This window comes from Natator depressus, chromosome 2 (assembly GCF_965152275.1).
Source record: "Natator depressus isolate rNatDep1 chromosome 2, rNatDep2.hap1, whole genome shotgun sequence".
In the NCBI taxonomy this organism is placed as follows: domain Eukaryota; kingdom Metazoa; phylum Chordata; order Testudines; family Cheloniidae; genus Natator; species Natator depressus.
In genome coordinates, this window is record NC_134235.1 from 129,089,703 (window position 1) to 129,114,697 (window position 24,995).

Genomic DNA, 24,995 nt, shown 5'->3' on the forward strand with positions numbered 1-24,995 from the left:
ATATTTATTCTTTCAAGTTGTTGGCTACTACTCTCTGCATCTAAAATACCTGTTCTTACTTTGTAATATTTTTAGTCAAGAATTTTGTTGGAAATCTGAACTATGCCAATTGTGGTGCAGTCTTTATTTGGGGCTAAGAATCTTGTCCCAACTCATTACAAAAATGGTGACTGAACAAGTTCAGTAAGTAGCTCGGCAAAGGTCCAATTGTCACTTGTCTTACCAGTACTCAGCTGTTTTATTTTGTGGTTGGTTGGTTTGTTTGTTTTAAATTGTGCTTGGTAGATTTTCCTATCATGTTAAATCAGTAATGGGTCCATGACAGGCTTGTAGGTGCTACTGTAAAACAAACAAATAATAATAATATGCTGAATCAAAGTAGTAGAGTTTAAGACCTTATATGAGAGGAATGCAAAGTTCTTCTTTCTGAATCCCTCTTGGCACAGGTGATATACCCGAAATTATGATTCAGGATAATTACTGCTAAGTCATACTGGCACGTGAGTGCGGTTAGTTTAAACTGTTACTGGAAGATGCTCAGATAAGGCAGTGATGATGGCAGTATAAGAACCTGAATAGAATTCATAAATCTAAGTCAGTGATCTGTCACCTCCACCTCCATCATCCAGAGCTCTAGCCTCCAGTTCTTTGCAGGGGCTGTATTATGCATCCTAAGTTGTCCCGCCGCCCTCACTGGCATCTAAATTTACAAATCTTAAATTCCTCTTGGTGCACCAAAGAAACTGCCTCCGATGCAGTGAGCTGTAGCTCACGAAAGCTTATGCTCAAGTACATTTGTTAGTCTCTAAGGTGCCACACGTACTCCTGTTCTTTTTGCCAAGAAACTGAGACTATCAGCAAGCACTGGCATGTCCACCCTGCTTGAGATGTAGTCTGCTGAATGAGCCATTAAAAGAACAACATCTGTCATGCTTCAACAAGTATGCCTTTAATGGGAATAAATAGATTTTTAGCCTGAGAGGGCTATTTAGAACCATTATGCTTAGCTCTGTTCCCAGGTAACTGTGCCTTGTATGAAGATTAGACTGTTGTGCTTTTGCAAAAGTTGGTATTTGCAGAAGTGACATTTTGGCACCTCAAAAACTTATTTGCAGAGAGCAAAATACTTTTTTGGTTATTATCTACTGCAGCTGCATATTCGAAGCAGTGTGGGTAGAATGGTGAAAAGGAGTAAACACTCATCTCATCAAAACCATCTAAACTACCAACTTTCTTTGACTCTTTAGAAATATGTTTTACGGAGACTGCTTTTGATCCTTTGATTTTAAAATAGTTTCCATATATCCCACCAAAGACTGTCTTCCTTGCTGGTATAGTACGTTATTTCCCATTGATTTTAGTAAGACTGCTTTCAGAGTAAGGCACTACTCAGTATGAGGCGGGGGAGGGGCAGAATCAGGGTCTTATATTATCTGTATTGTTTTTCCCTCACTTGGTATAATGACTCAACTGTTACTTCAGTTACACATCTATGTAAGAGAGACATAGGGAATAAGAGCACACACACACACACACACCGCCCCTGGTGTGGGCTACCCATACATACAGGAGAGAGTGAGCTCTCTGTGCTCACATAGTTCCTCTCTCCTGGAGCAGTTGGTGAAGATGGAAACTGGATTGAGATTTGTTTCCGCATCCTTGATGCATTGAGCAGCAGAGCTAAGTCACTCCAGGGGAAACCAGAAAAAGCAGCAGTTTTGTCTCAGAAGGGGTGTCTCTAAGGTACAGTGCCTCTAGGCATGTACTCCTGGGGTAGAGCAGTCTACTCACTGCCCTTTGTTCAGGACAATGCCTTAAAGCACAATCTAGCCATAAAGGTTTCCAGCTGTGATCTGACCTTTCAAAAATAATTACTATAGACACCTGATGATTTGATGATGAGTTGGGTATTTTTATTGGATTTCAAAGCAAGAGACTAAGAACAAATCTCCATGGGGGAAAAACGCTGCAAGTTATCTGATCTACTTAGTGTCATGTAGAACCATATTTTAGTGAGGTAGCCATGCAGAATGGGGAAACAATGTGGTACAAACAGGAGTGATTTAATAAAATTAAGAAATGAAAAATGTAGGATGAATATCGGGAAAAAAAAATCCAGTCAGTGAGCTCTGGCAGGGACATAATGGAAGTCTCCTTACAGGGACATCTGAATCTGGAAAAGAAAAACATTTTAAAATGTATTATTATAAATCACATCACTCCAGACCACCTTAGAAAATAAACTATGAAGTGTTTACAGCATAGTCTAGAGAACACCTTCTATATATGCCGGAAAAATGGAGTTATTGATAGGTCTTTTCTCATGCTAACTTTCATGATCGTATCACTGATGATAAATGATTTCACAATGAAGTTACGTAAATGGATTTGACACTATGTCAAGTGAAACTCAGCAATTTCAAATGAAACTCACTTTGAATTTTTGTTAAAATGAATCCAAAATCTTAAAGCAAAACATTGCAGAGAGAACCAAAGAAAATATTTACGCGAACACCTGAGAAACAAAACTACTGGGTTTCATACAGATCTAGTTGTTGTTTTTTGCTTACTTCATCTAAATAGTTGATGAATATCATGTAAGTTTCAATGTAAATAATCCAAAGAATATAGCAAAACACAGAATATCAGAGTCTTTTCTAATAGGAAAATCAGAAACAAAAACAAGGCTTCACAATGTAGACATTAGTCTTCTAGGCAAATTTGCCAATCTCTATCCTTCAGTGGCATTATTGGTGTTGGAAAAATCCTGTGTGTAATAGTGCAGGTATGAAAGGGAAGAAGTTCTATTCTAAAGAAGAGGAAACAGACAGATTTGACCACTTCATTTGGATTACCAATAATGTTCATGGTATGGTGTCCTTTCCTCATCAGTACCATGTCCCACTTGTAGCACAACCTTTTCCTCAGACTCACAGAAGGGACCATTGTGGTCCTCTAGTTTGACCTCCTGCACATTGCACGTCACAGAACCTCACTCACCCACTCCTATAATAGACCCATAACCTCTGGCTGAGTTACTGAAGTGCTTAAATCATGTTTTAAAGACCTCACATTACAGAGAATCCACCATTTACACTAGTTTTAAACCTGCAAGTGGCCTGTGCCCCATGCTCCAGGAGAAGGTAAAGAATCCCCAGGGTCTCTGCCAGTCTGACTCAGGGGAAAACTCTTTCCTGACCCCAAATATGATAATTAGTTAGACCCTGAGCATTTTGGCAATACCCATCAGCCAAACACCTGGGAAAGAATGATAGTAACTCAAAGCCCTCCCCATCTAGTGTCTCATCACGGGTGATTGGGGATATTTGCGACTAGCAATCACAGACCACCTACATGCCATTGTAGTCACTCTTATCATATCATTCCCTCCATAAAATTATCAAGCTCAGTCTTGAAGCCATTCAGGTTTTTGGCCCACACTGCTTCCCTTGGAAGGCTGTTCCAGAACTTCATTCCTTTGATGGTTAGAAATCTTTGTCTAATTTCAAGCCTAAATTTGTTGATGGCCAGTTTTTATCCACTTGTTCTTGTGTCAACATTGGCACTTAATTTAAATAACTACTTCCCTTCCCTGGTATTTATCCCTCTGATGTATTTATAAAGAGCAATCTTATCTCTCCTTAGCCTTCTTGTTAGGCTAAACAAGTGAAGCTCTTTAAATCTCCTCTCCTAACATAGGTTTTCCATTCCTCTGATTGTCCTAGTAGCCCTTCTCTGCACCTGTTCTAGTTTGAATTCATCTTTCTCAAACATGGGAGACCAGAACTGCACACAGCATTTCAGATGAGGTCTCACTAGTGCCTTGTATGATGGTACTAACACTTCCCTATCTCTACTGGAAATACCTTGCCTGATACACTCTAGGATTGCATTAGCCTTTTTTCATGGCTGCATCACATTGGAGGCTCATAGTCATCGTGTCATCAACCAAAACACACAGGTCTTTTTCCTCCTCTGTCTCTTCCAACTTATAAGTCCCTTGCTTATAGCAAAATTTCTACTTGTTAGTCCCTAAATAGTTACACTTTGCACTATTAAATTTCATCCCATTTCTATTACTCCAGTTTTCAAGGTCATGCAGATCTTCTTGTTTGATATTCCAGTTCTCCTCTGTATTGGGAGTACTACCCAACTATGGGTCATATGCATATTTTATTAGCACACTCCCACTATTTGTGCTATGGTCCATTAATAAAAATGTTAAATAAGGTCCTAAGACTGATTCCTGAGGAACTCCATTAGTAATCTCCCTCCAGCCTGATAGTTCACCTTTCAGTAAGACCTCTTGTAGTCTCCTCTCTAACCAGATCCTTATCCACCTTTCAATTCTCATATTAGTCCCCAGAATCTCCAATTTAACTAATAACTTTCCATGTGGAACTGTATCAAATGCCTTACTCAAATCCAGATGGATTAGATCTACTGCATTTCCTTTTTCTAAGAAATCAGTTATCAGAGACATATCATCTACATATTTTTGTGGACTAAGGAGTTGTACATCCAAGGCTATGGACTAAAATCAGCCAAGAATCCATGTTCAACAAGTGGGTGGACTCTAGTTGTAGAAAATGTGCACCCTCTGACGGAGTGGTTGTAGGCCAATGATGCCCCAAAATTGAGTGAGCACTGGCTGTGGAAGGGGCTGTTGTGTGTCTGAGTTAATGACTCAAGACTGTCAAACAACAGGCTCAACTGGAATGCTTTAATCAAAGATTATCAATCAGAGATTAGTACAGCACTATACAGAATACAGAAATAAATAGATACATTACACCCTTTGTTGTCACACCAAGAGCTGGCTTTGTGTCTTTCCTTCACTGTATGTGAAGGGACACGCAGTTTCCATTCCCCCAATAAGTTCCCATACCAGTGTCGTCATATAGGGTTGTACACAAAGAAGACCTCTTTGTCAAAGAAACACGTGTTGTTATATCATTTCTATACATTCTCAGTTTACGTGATTTAAGTGTGAAGGCATGATTATTGACAGCTCAGAGGACTAACAATTCTTCAAGTTAATATCTCTGTGGGTCCTTCTTACCCCACAATCATTCTTCCCTGTTGATTCCCTGTTGAAACAACAAAAAACATCTGCTGTAACAATCATCCCTTATTAGTTTCCCAAGTCTATGCATATGTAAGCTTATAGATATGTTAAGGAGATGGGTTCCAACGATTTCTGAAGTTTTATAGACATGAAGGCACCCAAGATTGTTAAAATACAGCATATAATGGATAAAATTCCTGAATAGGGTTACTTGTTGGTCAAGGACCCAGGTTCTGGGCCTTAGAATTCAGACATACTCTTTGTTGAAGTTAAATATTGTAAAGAATAGTTAAGATATAAATGAATCAAATATACAGAAAGAACTAAAAGGGTTAATATTTGCTAACAGATACAAACAGGGCATAGTTAGGGAAAATACAGATACATTATATCCTTCTCAATGTCTATTGCTGTGGGATCTGCTGTTCAGTTACTGGTGGATTTTAAGCTGCCCACTCATGATAGAAACCCCAAGGGAGTGCAGGCATCAGGAATGCCATCTGCCTTTCTTCAAGCTTGAGTGAGATAACATCAGAGCATGCAAGGGGACAGGCTGGAAGAGTAAATTTTAATTTAAAACTCTCTGCACCTGCTTCAGTGAATCTGGCCTTGTATATTTATTTCTGTGGATGATATGGCATCACTCTGAAACATCACCAATAAAACATTATACTACAAGAGCAGTATGGTGAGATAAAACAGGACAAGATGTCATTGCACCCAGATGTTTGGTACCAAAAAGTCCATGACAAGATGACATAGACCTGTTTAAAAAAAAGGTCCCCTTTAGTTACATAGTCTAGTTCTTAGTTTTTCCCTGGTGTGCATTTCTTTATCTCTTAAGTCTGTCTATCCACATTTTTATTTTTAGGATTCCACACAAATCATCATCTAACAGTCTTAACACTAATTCATTCATCATCTCATCATTTGGGGAACATTCACTGAAGGACACTGTTTGAAATTTAGATTTCATTCTAAATTTTATCTTAGTTTTTCTGGTTTCGGAAAGACCATGTGCTGGAACTAATGTCAACTCTAGTTATAAGTATTCATTGAAACTACACAATTTAGCAAACTTAGGGAATTGATACTAAGATCCCATGGGAAGAAAGGCTAAGGAGGAAAACCAGTTTGATAGGTGGTAATTTTTCAAAGACATTATTAAGGTCACAAGAGCAAACTATCCCACTGTGTATGAAAGACAGCAAGAGACCACCCTGGCTTAACCAGGCAATAACCAATGATCTGAAACTCAAAAAAGAGTCCAACAAAAAGGGGAAGTTAGGTCAAATTACAAAGGATGAATATTAAAAAAAAAAACCATAACAACCACAAACACATAGGGATAAAATTAGAAAAGCCAAGGCACAAAATAAGATTAAATTAGCTAGACTTAAAGGATAACAAGAAAACATTCTATAAATATATTAGAAGAAAGAGGAAGACCAAGGACAGAGTAGCCCCATACTCAGTGAGGAGTTAAAAACAATAACAGAAAATGTGGAAATGGCAGAAGTGCTATATGCCTTTTCTATTTCAGTTTTCACAAAAAAAAGTTAGTAGTGATCCGACAACTAACATAGTGAATGCCAATGAAACTGAGGAATGATTTGAGGATAAAATAGGGAAAGACAAAGTTAAAAATTACTTAGATGTCTTCAGGTTGTCAGGCCTGATGAAATACATCCAACAATACTCAAGGAGCTGACTGAGCCATTAGCAATTATCTTCAAAAACTCATGGAAAATGGAGATTCCAGAGCACTGGAAGAGGGCAAATACAGTGCCAATCTATAAAAACAGTAATAAGGACAACCCAGGGAATTACAGATCAGCTATCTTAACTTCAGTACCTAGAAAAATAATGAAGCAAATCAAGCAATCAATTTGCAAACACCTAGAAGATAATAAGGTGATAAGTAACAGTTACATGATTTGTTCTTGAAAAATCAATGCTAACACCAACCTAATAGCTTTCTTTGACTGGGTAACAAGCCTTGTGGATAAGATGGAAGCAGTAGATGTGGTATAACTTGACTTTAGTAAGGCTTTTGATACTGTCTTGTATGTGCATAAACACACTATGGAAATATAGCCAAAACAGAGCTATTATAAGGTGGGTGCATAAGTGGTTAGAAAACCATTCCCGAGAGCATATTTATCAGTGGTTCACAGTCAAGCTGGAGGGGTATATTGAGTGAGGTCCCACAAGGATCGGTTCGGGGTCTGTTTCTGTTCAATATCTTCATAAATGATTTAGATAATGACATAGAGAGTACACTTATAAAGTTTGTGGACGATAGCAAGCTGGGTGGGGTTGCAAGTGCTTGGAGTATAGCTTCAAAATGATCTAGACAAACTGGAGAAATGGTCTAAAGTAAATAGGATGAAAGTCAATAAGGACAAATACAAAGTACTCCACTTAGGAAGGAACAATCAGTTGCAGGTATGCAAAATGGGAAATGACTGCCTAGGAAGGAGGAATATGAAAAGGGATCTGGGGGTTATAGTAAATCACAGGCTAAATATGAGTCAGCAATGTAACACTGTTGCAAAAAGAAAAAGGAGCACTGTTCTGGGATATATTCACAGGATTGTTGTAGCAAGACACAAAAAATACTTCTTACAATTTATTCCGCATTATAAGGCCTCAGCTGGAGTATTAAATCCAGTTCTGGGCACCATATTTCAAGAAAGACGTGGACAAATTCAAGAAAGTCTAGAGGAGAGCAACAACATGATTAACAGTCTGGAAAACATGACCTCTGAGGGACAATTGGGAAAAAAAAAGGTTTGTTTAGTCTGGAAAAGAGAAGACTGAGGGGTGACATGCTAACAGTTTTCAAGTACATGCAAGGTTGTTACAAGGAGGAGGGTGAAAAATTTCTTCTAGTTAACCTCTGAGGCTAGGAAAAGAAGCAATGGGCTTAAATTGCAACAAGGGAGGTTTAGGTTGGACATTAGGAAAAACTTCCTAACTGTCAGGGTAGTTAAGCACTGGAACAAATGGCCTAGGAAGGTTGTGGAATCTCCATCATGGGGGGTTTTTAAGAACAGGTTAGACAAACACCTGTCAGAATGGTCTAATTATTACTTAGCCCTGTCTTGAATGCAGGGACTGCATAAGATGACCTGTTGAGATCCTTTCCAGTCCTACACTTCTGATTCTGTGATTTGGTATCTGGAAGAGTAGAGAGTATTCTACTAAAGGCAGGCACTTAGGCCTTCTGTTCTTCCAGTTCAATGTCATTCTTTGTCGTTCTAAATATCTGCACTATTGTGCCTCTCTCCCTAGCAATCATGGGTCCCCCGAACACAATACATCAGGTCTTCATTGTTTCTTTTACTATATGTTACCACCAAAGTTAGTCACACAGCCACACAGTAACAATTTAAACAGCACCCTTTCAATCGCATATTTGAACAGCAAAATCCAGAAAAAGGTTTCATACAGGTAGGGACAGGATAGTCTTGTGAAAATCACTGGACTGACACTCAACTCCTAGCTCTGCCACAATCTGAGCAAGTCACTAATGTCCCTATGATTCAGTTCCCCATATATTAAATGGGTATAACATTTTCCTACCTCATGGGGTGTTGTGAGGATGAATAAATTAATGTTTGGGAGGTGTCCAAGTTATATGTTGAGGAGAAAGTTATAAATATATAGCCCCTCTTGGAGTGAAGAATCCACACAGTATTACAAAAAAATATTTGCTCAATCACTTACACAATATTCATTTAGAAAGTTTATACAGCAGAAGATTCAATAAAAATAATTTTGTTTGTTTGCTCTTTTGTTTTGGTTTTGTTTTAAATAGAAAATATGTCATAGTTATGCTAACGCTGCTGTTTTATTTATTATAATACTTAGCATTGCCAATTATATGTTTAACTTTCAATATTTTTACAAACATTATATAATTATTTCTAGAGCTGGCCAGAAAATGGGATTTTTTTCTCATGTGAATTTTCCTATGGGAAATAAGTTTTCAGATTTTCCTGCTGTGGGAAAAAAAAAATTGCCACACTTTCTGTTTTTCAAGTTTTGTCAGTTGGAAAACAGTAAAACTGCTGAAAGTGTTACTTTCATAGAAAAAAGAAATACTTTCACTTTTAAGTGTTAACAAGGGGGGGAAGAAGGTTAAACATAAAAAAGGTTAAATAAAAAGGGAAAGAAAATGACACTTTTAAAAACAGAAGTGTTACTTTCTCTAACTTCTTACCATTTGAAATTTTTGTATCACTTTTTTCTTGGGAGGGGAAAGTTTATTATTAGTATTATTATTTATTATTATTGTAAAAAGAACAAAAGTGATTATTACAAAAAAATTCCATAAACTTTTCAAAAATATCAAAACATGTCAAGGGATTTTCCCTGAAATATTTATTTTGAAGTTTTTGTTTAAAATATTGATAAAACCCCTTTTTCCAATGGGAAAAAAAACAACCTTTTTCTATGAAAAATTGTCAAATTCTTTCTGAATTACAATATAAAGACTCAAACATAACATGAGGACGAAGTAAATAACACTCTTCTTACCACAAACAATTTAGACAACAGGCTAGGACATGTAATGCAGAGAAGGCAGCTTCAGTTTCACAAACTCTGCTCAGTCTTACAATCAACTCACACATAATTCCCCCACCAGGCGTAACCTAATGCCAGGTGGGAACAAAATGAGCCACCTTTTCTAAATGACCAGCACTAATCTAGTCTGGGTTCATCACATTCTAGACTTTGCTACTACATCATCACACCATATCTATGTAAGGACCCCAGTTTGGCACTGCCAAGGTACTACTTATCTCAGCTGACGTAATGTCCCTTGCCATTTGCAGAAACACTGCTTTCTCAGATGTAATATTTCAGCAAATTATCTCCGCATATGGATTGTTGGTTCACTTGCCATAATGTCACGATTAGCATTCCATGGAGAGTCACAGATTCCAAGGCTAGAAAGGACTGTTGCGATCATCTAGTTTGACCTCATGAACTCATAACTTAACTCCAGGTAAGAACTGAGATCCTGATATGTTGGGTATTTCTAATAGAAGCCTTCTATATATTTACTGCATCACAAGGGAAGATGTGTTCTAGCATAAGGGTGTCCACAAGGCTCTAAATGTTGGCTCTTGAGAAGGACAGTGTTAAGAAAATTTGGATTAGGTATTAATTGAAAAAGTGCTCCCTAAACCATGTTTCTAAGCTGAAATGTTGTGGCCTTCAGAACTCCTTACCACTTGTTCTCCTATTGCCTCAGGCTCTAGTGTGTAGCCTCTCAGCAGCTACTCTCCTGTCTCTGCTGCAGCAGGTCAGCAGCTCAACTCCCTCTCTGGCTGCTTGCTGCATTGCAGAGAAAGGAGACTACTCCATAGCCTCCTGTGCTGTTGGATTACATCTACACTGTAGCAGGGGGTAGCCTCCCAGCCCAGGTAGACAGACGTGTGTTAGTGGGGCTTGCACTAGCATGCAAAAACCAACCAACCAACCAAAACCCATAGCTCTGAGGATGTTGTGGCTTGGGCTAGCCACATAAACTCCAGCCCACCCTGCCCTCTGGATCTGACCGTGGATGCTTACCCCGAGCTCCCTTCAGTGCTGCCATGTCCGCACAGCTATTGTTAATGTGCTAGCTCGAGCCCTGTTAGCACAAGTTGGTCTGTCTGGGCTTGGAAGCTTGCTGCCAGATGCACTGGAGTCTCAGGGGAGCAGGATAGGAATTATCTGGCCTTGCTTGAGCCCAGGGGACTGCATAGCAAAGGATGGGTACCCACTATCACCAACATCAAGGGCAGTTCAGCAGATGGGGGAAACAGATGGGAGAAGATGAGAACCAATAACCAGTTATTGCCCTAGATGGAACCAATAACAAGTTATTGCCCTAGACGGATATCCTTTCCTACAAAACAAAAGTTTCTGAATGTTTTCCCATCTCAAACTGGGGCAAAAAGTCAAAAAGCTCAAGCTGTTTTATGTGGGAAGGGATTTCCAGAAAAAATTCATAACAGAACAAAAATGGATTTTTTCAGCTTGTTGGCTGTTTGTTTTTTGTGTGGGCGGATGGGTGGGCTGCCCAGTTCCCTGGCTGGCCACCGTCCCATGCTGCTTGGGAAGGCAGCTAACCAAGCAGCTTGGCAATCCAGGAATCAGCTAACTGGGGTGCTGGCTAGCCAGGCAGTGAACAAGCACTGTGAGCCTCAGAGCCTGGAGACTCCCAGGTCCTCTGTAGTCCAACTGGCAGTCTGCTGGAGAGCCTGGGAGCCATGGGAAGCCTGGTAAGGGACCTGCAGGTGGTTTCTCTTCCCCCAGTACTGCCTGAATGGTGCTACTACAGCAGGTCAGGTAATCTGCCCCACAGTACAGATTGATTGTGGCCACTTGGTTCCTTCTGCTCTCCAGCTGAAAATGCCTAGACAGCCTGCTGCTTTCTAGGGTTTTAATTTTTGGATTTAAAGTGACTGAATTAAGACTTGATTGAAAGAGTTTAATAAGTAACACCTTGTTTCTGCCGTTGTTCTCTATCATCATTAGATATAAGATGACCTAGGTGATTTGATTTTAAATGGCTGATCTGGAGTTTGAAAAGTGAAAATCTTGTTTGGCAATTTACCAAAAACAAAAAAGAAAGATAGGGAACATGATTGTGTTTTGTGTTACACCAGCATAAATCAGGAGGAATTCTTTCAGAGTTACTGGAAGGACACCAATATAAAACTGTTGTGAGATCAAAATAAGCACAGGAAATTAATCTACTTGTAATGCTACTGAAAGGATTTCGGAAACTGGCTTGAATCGTCCTTCACAGTGGGCATCTGTACAGTATATATGCTCACCAGTTCATGCACTTGCTTCTTCTCTTCAGCTCTCTTCTCACCCTTTATCTTTCATGGAGGATAGTAGACGCTAAATTGAGATAGATTATCGCTGTCAAGATAATGCTGGTCATGTCCAAAAGACATTGATACCTTTTTACATGTGCCCTATGAATGTAAATGTAGTTCACAATTTTTAGATTGTACTATCTCTCTCCTCAACCTTGATAGAGGAGTGGGGGAGGGGACTGAGGTGGGGTGGAGGTGGGGGGAGAACGACACCACCACATCAAACAGTACCACAATTTCTTTTAATCCAATCTGGACAATTCTTTCAGGCTTTGTGGCAATACCAACAGAATGAGATCAATTAATTATATTTTCCCATCAACACTGCTTGTCCTTGTCAGTCATGGCCTTCTTTCCCTCATATCTGTTTTCTGTCTTATGTAAAGTGGTGGTGGTTGTTATAAATTTACTTGTTGTTGTTATTTAAAATACAAAATCCTAGGACAGAAGATTATTTAGATTTACAAGTGTTGGTTTCATTCTAACTTGGAGATCTGAGGCCAATTACTTTGTCTTTCACTTACTTTGTACCTCTAAAGATGTTCGGTATTTCTTGAAGGAGCACCAGCAAGTTACTGAATGTGCTGAATTTCCACAGCATTCAGTCACGACGTTATACATCTTGGATGGCTCTTAAAGAATAGATTAGTACAAGCTATCCACTTATTTACCTTTGTATTGCTATTAATGTTTTCTCATGTGTTACATTGAAAATTACTGTCCGGTGTCATGGCTCCAATTATATTACACATAATAATCAACCTTGCTAATAGAATAACCTTAGAAGACCCCTAGTAAAGTTGAATAACTTCCAAATGTGTGTGTACATGCATTTTGATAACACATGTTTTCCTTAGTAATGTCATGTTTATCTCAATCACCTCTAGCAAAGTGCTGGGAATGCTTATTCTTAGGTTTTGAATGCATTATAGCGTTCTTTGAAGAACCATCTCTATCAATGCATAGTGGCTGTTATTATTACCAGGGTGAATGCAGATAGATGCAACACTATGTATTGAAATGCTTTCTTGTGATAAAAAATATTTTTAAAAGGAGCTACTAAGTGGTGTGACCTGTTTTGACAAAGTGGAGAATTTGAAATCTGAGCCTTTTCTTCTTTAATTCATTCAGGGATAAATTCATCCCTGATGTAACTCCATTGTCTTCAGTGGGTTTACATCCAGGGGTGGATTGTAGCTAAATATGTAAAAAGAAAGCAGCGAGCTTGTTTCTGTAAGGTAGAAAACCAAACCAAACAACACACAAAGAAACAAATCTACCTGGTATAATAAGAAGTACAAATAAGTCATGTGCCTATTTAAACTAATATATGGCGAAGGCCCTATCAAATTCATGGTCCATTTTGGTCAATTCCATGGTCACAGGATTTTTTAAATAGTAAATATCACTGTGTTGTAATTGTAGGGATCCTGACACAAAAAGGAGTTGGGGGGGTTTGCAAGGTTATTGTAGGGGGCGGGGTTGCGGTACTACTACCCTTACTTCTGTGCTGCTCCTGGTGGCAGAAACTGGAGAGTGGTGGCTGCTGGCCGGGAGCCCAGCTCTGGAGCCCCACCAGCAGCAGCGCAGAAGTAAGGAGGGCATGCTGTGGTGTTGCCACCCTTACTTCTCTGCTGCTGCCTGCAGAGCTGGGCCCTCAGTCAGCAGCTGCTGCTCTCTGGCCGCCCAGCTCTGCAGGCAGCAGTGCAGAAATAAGGGGGGCATGATATGGTTTTGCCACCCTTACTTCTGTGCTGCTGCTGCTGGCGGGGCGCTGCGTTCAGAGCTGGGCTCCCAGCCAGCAGCCGCCACTCTCCGGCTGTCCAGCTCTGAAGGCAGCACAGAAGTAAGGGTGGCAATACCACAATCCCGCCCCCCGAAATAACCTTGTGACTTGCCCCCGCAACTTCCTTTTGGGTCAGGGCCACCAATTTGAGAAATGCTGGTCTCCCCCTAGGAAATCTGTGTAGTATAGAGTAAAGGCACACAAAAGACCAGTTTTCACGGTCCGTGACACATTGTTCATGGCCGTGAATTTGGTAGGACCCTATAAATGGCCATATTCTAATACCTTTGCTTGGTTCTAGCTGGTAATTTGAGCTTCCCTTCATGGATGCCTCAGTGAAGCTATAGATGAAGGGGATTATGGGGAGCCAAGCAATTAGACTCTAGGTTTAATTAAAAGATTTTAAAAAACCCTCTATAAGTTAGACAATAAGAATTGGGGGGAAAGGCAGCATAGTAAATACTTGGCTTATGCTTCAAAAATGCAGTTTATGTATGATAAGCACACATTATTTCTAACTGGTATTCTCAGAAAGGAATGAATTTCTCATTAGAACAAATAGCTGTATGCTAATTCATCTCCCATTTATGGCAATGGAAAAGTTCAGGGTAGTGAAGGAAAAGCTGTCAAGTTCAGCTATATGGCTCTGTGCCTTCAAGCAAATGTCATATGTAGGTAGCATTTGAAAATTATAGGGCATAAAATGACCATCCCCTCCCCCCTTTTTTTTTGTTCGTAGCATAGTAAGATCACTAAGATCATTATACTGTTGTTGGAGCTTAAAAATTGAAGCTTTTAGGTCCCTGCTAGGTGCATGCATTCCCTAGAGTGCTGCTCTTGTTTCTATGCTTAGGGTATGTCTACACTACGAAATTAGGTCGAATTTATAGAAGTCGGTTTTTTAGAAATCGGTTTTATATATTCGAGTGTGTGTGTCCCCACAGAAAATGCTCTAAGTGCATTAACTCGGCGGAGTGCTTCCACAGTACCAAGGCTAGAGTCGACTTCTGGAGTGTTGCACTGTGGGTAGCTATCCCACAGTTCCCGCAGTCTCCGCTGCCCATTGGAATTCTGGGTTGAGATCCCAATGCCTGATGGGGCTAAAACATTGTCGCGGATTGTTCTGGGTACATACCGTCAGGCCCCCGTTCCCTCCCTCCCTCTGTGAAAGCAAGGGCAGACAATCATTTCGCGCCTTTTTTCCTGAATTACCTGTGCAGACGCCATACCACGGCAAGCATGGAGCCCGCTCAGCTCACTGTCACCGTATGTCTCCTGGGTGCTGGCAGATGCGCTACTGCATTGCTACACAGCAGCAGCAACCCATTGCCTTGTGGCAGCAGACGGTACAGTAGGACTGATAGCCGTCATCGTCATGTCCGAGGTGCTCCTGGTCGCCTGTGTGAGGTCGATCAGGAGCGCCTGGGCAGACATGGGCACAGGGACTAAAATTTGGAGTGACTTGATCAGGTCATTCTCTTTAGTCCTGCAGTCAGTCCTATTGAACCATCTTATGGTGAGCAGGCAGGTTATATGGATTGCTAGCAGTCCTATTGCACCATCTTCTGCTGGGCAGGCAAGAGATGAGGATGGCTAGCAGTCCTATTGTACCATCTTCTGCCGAGCAGCCATGAGATGTGGATGGCATGTAGTCCTTCTGCACCGTCTGCTGCCAGCCAAAGATGTAAAAGATAGATGGAGTGTATCAAAACAAGAAATAGACCAGATTTGTTTTGTACTCATTTGCAAACACTCCCCCCGCCCCCCATCTAAGGGACTCATTCCTCTAGGTCACATTGCAGTCACTCACAGAGAAGGTGCAGCGAGGTAAATCTAGCCATGTATCAGTCAGAGGCCAGAGTAACCTCCTTGTTCCAATAAGAACAATAACGTAGGCGCACCATTTCTTATTGGAACCCTCCATGAAGTCCTGCCTGAAATACTCCTTGATGTAAAGCCACCCCCTTTGTTGATTTTAACTCCCTGTAAGCCGTGTCGTCAGTCGCCCCTCCCTGCGTCAGAGCATCGGCAAACAATCGTGCATCTGAGTTGAGAGTGCTGTCCAGAGCAGTCACAATGGAGCACTCTGGGATAGCTCCTGGAGACCAATACCGTCGAACTGTGTCCACAGTACCCCAAATTCGGCCCGGCAAGGCCGATTTAAGAGCTAATCCACTTGTCAGGGGTGGAGTAAGGAAATGGATTTTAAGAGCCCTTTAAGTCGAAATAAAGGGCTTCATCGTGTGGACGGGTGCAGGTTTACATCGATTTAACGCTGCTAAATTCGACCTAAAGTCCTAATGTAGACCAGGGCTTAGACTACAGTCACTCAGTTGGATTCCAGGTATGTGCCAAAGCAAGAAGATGAATTAGGCTTTCAGTGCCTTGACTTTTCAAGTAGCCACGGGGGGATGGGGAGGAAAGGAATATTTAAAGTGTAAAAAATCACAAGGAAATCATTTCTGATGATCACTTTTCTGAGCAAATGCTTACCAATTGAAAATTACTTGAGAATATAGTTTACAAGTAATCAATATTAGTCAAAAATGTTATTTCCAGTACAAAAACGTGTAGAAGACAAGTGTGCAGGATACAGGAATGGAGTTATCATATGTTGCAGGCCTTAAATGTTGAGGACTTCTTTCATCCATATGGATCCCAAAGCGTTTATACATTTTGCTAAATGATATAAACACTTTGTCCATCAATCTAGTCTAATCACTTTACCCGCTACCAAAATTGAAAGAATTATTGAGTGTAACATAGCAGCTGATAACAAATGCACAGAAACACTATGCAAGAGCTTAGGACAGGAAGTAACAATATCATATCCAACCAAAATGTCACATTGTAATTAGATGAGCACATAAGGATGGTTATTGACCTCCTCTTGCAAAAATTGCTGTGGGATTCCTACATGCCCCAAGTATAACTGGGCCTCTACGGTAGTAGTCAAGATGACTTCTGTTTTAAATCACACCTAAAAGACAGCTTCTTCAATAGCACAGTGCCCACATCAGCAATTATTCAGTTATGTCAGGTACTGATATTATAACTTCTATAGCATTATCAATACTAGTTCCTGGAGCAGTTGGGTATGTAGGTCAGGCCCAGTATGTTTACCTTCTGAGAACTAACAAAATCACTTCCTGAGATGATATAGCTGCGCCATTTCAAGCTGTAAATTTTGGGAGATTTCTTTATGATGGGTTTTGCACCATTGCAATGCACTGTGGTTCTCCCACAGGGGCTAGCTACATACATTTATATTGGGATTGTGAGGCAGGTTCCCCAAAACAAAGTGAGTCAGAGGCACTATTTATGGTAAACAAAAAGATAATAGCTTTAGTCGGTTAGAAATATACAGAAGGGGAGTTACAGTGCTCAGCTCCCTGAGGCGGGGAGTGAGGAATTTAAAGACTAATCGTGTTGCCAATAGCACTACCTCCCCTTAATTATACAACCTAAAAAAAACCAAAAAACTTGCCATAATTTGTGTGGCAGTAAGTTGCTTCTAGTTCCCCTAGTGGCTCATTATAGTATCAATGGGAAAACAGACCATAACTCTTAGATCTCTCCTACCATTTCAAGAAGCAATAACAAGAGTAAAAGTAATAAAGACAATATTAATAACTTCTTTCAGTGTAAGGCTGTTGGATTTTTTTTTAAAATGTATACTGTTTATTTTCTTTTCTCCCCCAAAGATATCCTTAGCGTGGTGCTAATCAAAACAGATTTATTCCAACTGTGATATTAAACCCAGAAGGGGAGAACAGTGGTTTGTTTTTTTTTTAAAGCATCTACAGTTACACTCATTTCCCTTCTTCCTTTCATCTTTCGGTGATGATGATGTTAGTTAGTATAATTGGTCTTGTGTGTTCCAAGGAAGAACAAAACCAGACTCTGAGTGCCTATTTCTTCTCAACAAGCAGGTTCCACCATGACTCACCCTGCTCAACATTCTCTGCAAAAGGGACAAATGAAATATTCTAGGAGCAATTTGCATGTGTTCACTGTTAAAAGCCACTGTAGATGAATGTGCTAGCGCAACCCAGGTAATCACCAGAAGGAGAGAGAAGAATATTAAACATGTATGAAAAAGTGCAGGACAGAAGGAAATTTTGAAACAGCTGGACAGCACTTTTTCAAGAGTCAAAATATAACCGTTATATTTTGACTCTTGAAAAAGTGCTGTCCAGCTGTTTCAAAATTTCCTTCAGTCCTGCAGGAACAGGAGGGGTTTTGTTTTGTTTTTGTTGTAACAGGCACTCTTTGTTGTTCAGTGAAATCCTCTGCAGAATTGCTGGAATTATAAGACTGCAGGATTATCAATGCACTGTAGAGGGAACTACACATCTCTCATTTTAACACAGAAGGGATTTTTTTTCTATTTTATGTTATTCTGGAGGCCAAACTTGGTGCTCCAGCTCCACATCTGATCTCTCATGATAGTGTTGAAAGGCAATCAATTTGACATCTCCCATGTTTTCAAAGTGTCATGAAAATGAGCATCTTAAAGTTGTGCCCAACTTGCTGCCACTTCATGATTTTTCTTCAGTTTGCACTTTTTCATACATGTTTAATATTCTTCTCTCTCCTTCTGGTGATTACCTGGGTTGCACTAGCAGGGGAGAGAGCTTCAATGCTTCTCTTCACCTAACAGCTACCTTAGTTATCCCAACTTGATGCTTTCACGCAGGAGAGGGGTCATGACATGGCTTACAGTCCCTGCTATTATCTGTGACAGTGGCAGATCAGGCAGGGAGGCTCAGAGTCCTGCTACACCCCCACTGGTAACTCATAGGCTCTGCCTTCCCATTCAGTTCTCTTCCAATTCTGCAAAGAGCCTGGGGAGAGACTAGAAAACCAGTGTCACCTTGCTACACATTGTTTACCTTTCAGAGCTTCATGCTGGGGTGATTGTGATCGTTGGATTTCATTTGCCCTAAAACAATATGGGGAACCAAAACAATGAGGGGAGACACCATCCCAGCTTTTATCCTTCAGTCTCTTCCAGGAGTCCTAGGGAGGTGAATAGGCACCCTTCTGGCCGTTCCTCCGCTCTTATCACACGCTCTTACAGGACCTGTGTACACATGAATTCCCCTAAGTTGGCATTACTGTGATGTCACCATGCTGATATGTAAAATTAAGTGAACTTCACTATCAACACAGACATGCAACTGACTGGACATTAGCTACTTAGATTGTATAAGTTCCTTGGAGGAGGAACATCTTTTTAATTTTACATATGTCCTGATCCCTAATAGAGGCCTCCATGTACTGCTGCAATACAAATAAATATCTAATGCAAAAATAAGACTGAAAAATAGAGAGCACCACATTTTATTTAACCACTTGCAATTTCTGTATGGTAAGGTTACATGTAAAAATGGTAGGTAAGAGACTTTCATATAGAAATGAAGAAAGATCTAGAGAAAAAAGTTTTTGATTAAGGCACTGAAATGGAACTTCGGAAAGCATGGGTCTAGGCTGAGTTCCACAACAGACTTCCTCTATGACCTTGTCAGATCACTTAATCACTGTGTCTTCATTTCCCACATATGAAGTGGAGATAATACTCTCTTTCTCCCACCCTTTTATTGTCTTGTCTATTAAGATTGGAAGCTTTTGAAGGCACGTACTGTCTCTTAATACATGTATGAAAAACATAATGAGGCACTAATCTCAACTGTGGCCTCCTAGCACTAGCACAATATTAATAATAAAATGACATTTTGAAATTGATAGTGTTCCTTTAAAATCCTTTCCTCATTATGGTTGGTGGGGTTATCAGAAATTATTTGAAAATGTCACTAGGTTTGTACTCAGCATTGCCTATCTCAGGAGATCAAAAATCATGTCAGACCTTAGATGCAATTTACTACTATATCATTAATAATAACATATGTATTTATTAATATTATTAGTGCAATAATGTTAATAAACATGTACATTTTAATGTTATTAATTTATAAAGTTATATCTGAATAAAATAGTGGGGGTTTTGGTCTGTCTTTAGATTTTTGAGCTCTCCCTTGGGGGGGGGGGGATGAGAGAGAGATTTGGCCCCATGCTTCAGGTGCTCTTACCCCACATCTCCCCATCCACTGCTCAGAAATTAATTTTGCCCCAACTTTCAAATCAGTTCTGCCCCCTGCAGCCCTTCTTTCCATCAGTTCACCCCCACGTTTTCTCAGCCACACTTCTGCTCCTCCTGGTGTTCTTCACTTCTCCCTTCCAGTTTTTGGGTTGGGGGCTGCAAATGGGGTCACCTCTCCCCCTTCCAGATTTGGGGCGGGGGGGGTGTCAGCTCCAGGAATTCTTTAGTTCACTACTCCCCCTCCCCTCCCATGAGCATGGCTTTGGTATTATGAGGTGGGGGGAAGGGGAAACTGTTTTTCCCATAGCAGCTGTGATTGGTTGCTCTACCCCAGGAGGCAGGCAACTGGGACAGGCATTCAAGGCTCAAATGCGATAGAGGGCTGGAGTTTCTCTCTTCATCTTCAGACTGGGCTCTAGCCACAGCTAAAATCCCGTCACTGCAAAAAAATCATGAGAGTTGGCAACACTGATGTTACAAAACTGTCATCATTTCCCTAAGTTTTGACAAGCTTTACAGACTGCATGGAGAACTGAAAATGGAACAACTGTAGGTGTAAGATTGTAAGGAAGGTATGCTTCAATGTGGTGACATCTCTAATGTATCATAATTGAGGAGTGATTAAGAGTTTTATCTGCATCTCTTTTTAAATTTTTAATTAAATTAACACCATCTGATATTTTGTAATGGAGCTTACTAGAAACTGTAAATGCTTCTTCATACTAGGTTAATAAATGTGTGACTCACCCATGAATGCTAGTAAGAGTCAACTGAACTTTATTTGTTCACCCCAGTCAGCTGACATGGGTATGGGTTACTAGCCCTGTCACGTGACTGGAGTCAGGCTCACTGGCTCCAGTGGTTACTGTACCCTTCAGTAAACAGCAGTTGTCACACATGAATGTCAGAAAGTCAGTGTTTTCTTCTATTTGCACCAGCAGAAGAGGAGCTGGCCTATGCATGACATTGGGGTGTTTACTCCAAGACCTACTGTTCCGGGTGGTTTTCAGCCAATGCCACTCCGGCTGAGGACTGTGAGACAGGAGAATAATACAGTAGGCCCAGCCTACCCATCCAAACAGATATATCACAGCTGCCATCTCTGCCTCCACCGGGGAGAGGGACAGTTGCTGTCACCACTGAAGCTCCCATGCAGAGTAGGTATCTGCTACTGTTCTGTCAGAGATTACACAGACCTATCCTGCTGCCCCTTCCACTCTACTCCATTTCAAGTAGAGAGCTGGGTCATAATTTGGGGGCAAGGCCAGAAGTGTCTTGAGGGAGTGGGTATGTGAGTGTTGCCTTTATGTGGCCCTGGATGGGTCTAACTTACAATGAAGTTGATTGAGATGGGGATTCTACTTTTGTATGATAGGCAAACTATAAAGCGTTTGTTTTGGATTTGGCTTGCATTTGGGTGAGATGTGCACCCTGAAGCTTGAGTGCTAATTAGAATGTCATCTGATGTATCCTAGACTTTTTCATAGGAAAATTTGAGGTGGACATCTCATAATCAGGGTCTCCTCCACATGTGACTTCTGCTTCCAGTCAGGCTGGAAATGTGTTCTGTTTAATATTGCACTATTTTGATTCTTGGGTTTCCAGTTGGTAACTGGAGGTGACATAGCATGGGGAATAAATTAGGGAGGCTATTTAAAAAGAAAAGTTAACTCAATACTCTGGAACGTTCAGGATTGCTCTTAAAAATGGCCAAAGGTGAGGGTGATGGATCTGATTATTTTTCAGTATGCTGATAAACCCATCTGATTATTTTTTCTTGGTCAGACCTGAACTTTACACAATAACATAAAATATTTGTGGCTAGATTTTACACTGACAGATTGGCATTAGTTTGTAGCAGGTAGGGGTTAAATGGAGTCCACTGTCAGAAGGGATAAAAGGGAACTTCCATCCCTATCTGCATTTCTTTCTGAAGAGGAGTCTCAAGTGTCAACAGTATTTCCAAACAGATGTACCAATATCATTTATGCTACTCTTAACTCCAGCTCCGGGCAAGAATTAAAAAATCTTTCCTCTTTCGCTAATGTCTGATTTGTTGTCTTATTTTTTTTTTTCAGCATTGCAGAAGCAGTAAGATTGGCTTGGCAGATTGTGTGAGAGAAGGGAAGCACACAGTTACCATTGGGCAGTAAGTGCCAGTTTTAAGTGTTATTTTCTTAGCTAACCAGCAACACGTATTGCTTCTGGTTTTAAAGTGAATGGAGATGAGCAGGACGTTCAGAGTTATTGGTTTGAAATGTTTTTAGACCTGCTGCTCAGCACTGGGAATGCTACTTTCATTTCAATCACTTTGTAACACGCACACATGTACAATCCAAACGGCTTCTAAACTGAAGTGCTCTGAAAAATGTCAAGATATCAATTTGGCGGTAATCAGGGACCTGGACATAAGCGCTGTACAGAAATATACAGTAAATTATCGATGTGCTACAAACTGAAAAGTGTGTTAAATAGCATTCAGGTAAACTCATTCAGGTAGCAAGAAGTTTTAAATAGATAATATTCAAAATTATTCAAAATCCCTCTAAAATTAGAGGGAGCAGTGCAGGCATGCACACACAAATCTATGCCCTCAGAAGCTAGGAATAAAGCCATATCTGTCCATTTTGTATACATGCTACTAAAATGCCACTCTGTTTCATATTATAAATGACTGTCAGCTTTGTTTGCAGTGTGCCTTGCTGCTAATTTACACTGTTTTTGGAATAATGCCAGCTTAATTTCCATTGTAAAATATAGATGGCTTCTATTTTTCCCCTTGAGAAAATATCTCTGCAGCAGAATACAACATATAATAATAAACCTTAAAGGGCTTGGTAGACTTAATTTGCAAACGGTGCATAATGCACTAAATTTGAGGGCTGATGGTGTACGAACATTTAGAATTATTTGCAGCTGCATTAAGCCCATCAGCTGCTTTCTGAAAATAATGCAGAGATTTTGCATGTGCGACTTTTCATGCTGCAATTATCAGCTTCTTAAAACATACAACTAAGTGTAAGGGTGCCATTTGTGAACTAACTAGAGTTAAAAAATTGAGAGCTATTCAGGTAGAACTGTCTGGAAATGTAGTCTGGTACTCTAGGTCTCATGGTTCTGCTTCAAATAATTAGGGGATGGAGCGTGCCTTTTCCTTTTGCAGAAGTGCAGATTAATAGGAGGGAATAAGGTCTCCCCTGCCACCATCTGTGTGACTAATGTAAGAGACAGTCAGATGTGGAGTTCCTGCACTCCTGAGAGCACAGGATCTTTACCTCAGCTACTCCCCCTCGGAACAACTGAGCAAAGGGGCTGGGGAGGTGGAACAAGGGTTCCACCATGCCCATGTTCTGGCTGGTCATGCTATGAGAGAGTATAGTATTCCCACTACGTAGCTGTAATAACTGCCTCCCCTCCCCCCTGCCACAACTCAGAGACCCACAATGCCTCTAGTGCTCTCCACCCCACCCAGGGTATGGTGCATCTCCACCCCATACCTTGCTATGTACTCTATACTAAAAGCTCAAGCTAGCACTAACTAAATAAATCATTAATACTAGCTTAATATAGTAGTGGGAAAGAAGAAAGGAAGGAAGACAGAGAAAGTAGCTACATCAGATGAATTACTAGGTGACATGGGGTGGTAGAAAAGATCTAATTTGCTTGAATAAATATGGGAACCATCCATATACCAGCAGGATAATCTGGCAACCCATCTCCTACTGTCAATAAAAAGGTTCCAATCATATGTTTGACATAAAAATTATCTGAAAAAAGAACACCTTGAAGGTACCGCCTGCATTATCTCCTCAGAAATCAGCACCGATGTTTTGAATGAGAGAGGAGCATCCATAGAAATATAAGAACAAGAGAAGTGATGATAAAACTTGTAATCAAGTGGGGGCGAAGATGAACCAAGAAGGTGTGACATGCAGCTCTTTGTTTGGAAGAGCGTCCAGAGAAACTGGAGGCTCATGGGTTTATTAGTGGGAAATAGTCTCATTCTTATGTCACTGGCACAAACCCAGCCTAGTCCAATAGGAACCAAACATTATTTCCACCTAGTGATTTTTTCACACTGTATGTGTAATGAACAAGATAAAGGTATCCATGTTTGAAAAAACAAACAAAAGAACCCCACAGCTGGTATTCATTGTCACTCTTGTTTACAGTTTTAGCAGAGGAGCCAAAGACTGAAATCCCCTAATTCACAGGATATGTCAGCCCTGCAAAATGTCGGGTGGGATTGGACAGGCAGGGTATGGAAAGCTTGCCCTACCACTGGCTATGCTGTTCGTTTCCTGGTCACACATGGAGGAGTTTAGTCTGCAAGGCTGTCAACCCTGTGTCCTTCACAAGCAGAACAAAAATGAGGGGAAAAATAAAAACATCTGCCTAGTGCTCTGCATATTTACACCAAGAAGAGAGTATGTTGCCATTATTAATATACTGTCGTCATTTTGTTAATCGTTCAAAAAATAATTGGTGAGCAAATGTGAGCAGTGGCCGTTATGTGTACATAGCAGCTATCACCACTCCTTATAGAACTTATATATGAAATGAATAGTCAACGTTCACAGTTAAATAGTACATAAGCCATTATTTATTAAGATGTTTCCTACTCTGGCTGTTCAATGGGCCATAAAATACCAGTTGATGGAACAATCATATTTTATTCTATTTTCTCCAAATAAAATGAAGATTGGTTCCCTAATGAAACATGTGCCCAACAATCATCCCTATCCTACCAGGCATGTGTGGACAACTGCCCACTTCTGATGGACTTTGTTAGTGATGGTTATGGGGTAAGAACTGGAAGACATTTCAAATCAACCCAAGACAGTTTTCAACATATGTCAATGGTGTACAGTTCAAACATTCAGAGAGGAAAAGAGTGTTCACATTTAAACAATTATGACCGTAAAGTAGATGATAGAATACAGAGATTCCAAAGCAAGTTGGGCCAGATCCTCACCACGAGGGGGCAACTTCCTGCTGCTCCAGTGATGCAGAGCTGCTCTAAAGCCATTTTAGCCAGCTTCTGGAGGATTTCTCCAGTGCAGGGGAATTCCCAGGTAGAACAGAGTTGCTGCAGAAGCTCCTACTCCAGCCTCTATCCCTTAAGCCAGCACTAGGGGTATTAGTGGGGAA

At 40.5% G+C, this 24,995-nt stretch overlaps 1 protein-coding gene across 8 annotated transcripts in view; it reads left to right on the plus strand.

Moving 5' to 3' along the window:
• CDH18 (cadherin 18) overlaps positions 1-24,995 on the plus strand; it is an 845,073-nt gene that overhangs the window by 537,847 nt on the left and 282,231 nt on the right. For all 8 annotated transcript variants that reach the window (XM_074944996.1, XM_074945002.1, XM_074945001.1 and 5 more), the window contains one exon: positions 21,923-21,993. The gene's annotated coding sequence lies outside the window, so the exon portion shown is untranslated. The remainder of the gene's footprint in view (positions 1-21,922; positions 21,994-24,995) is intronic.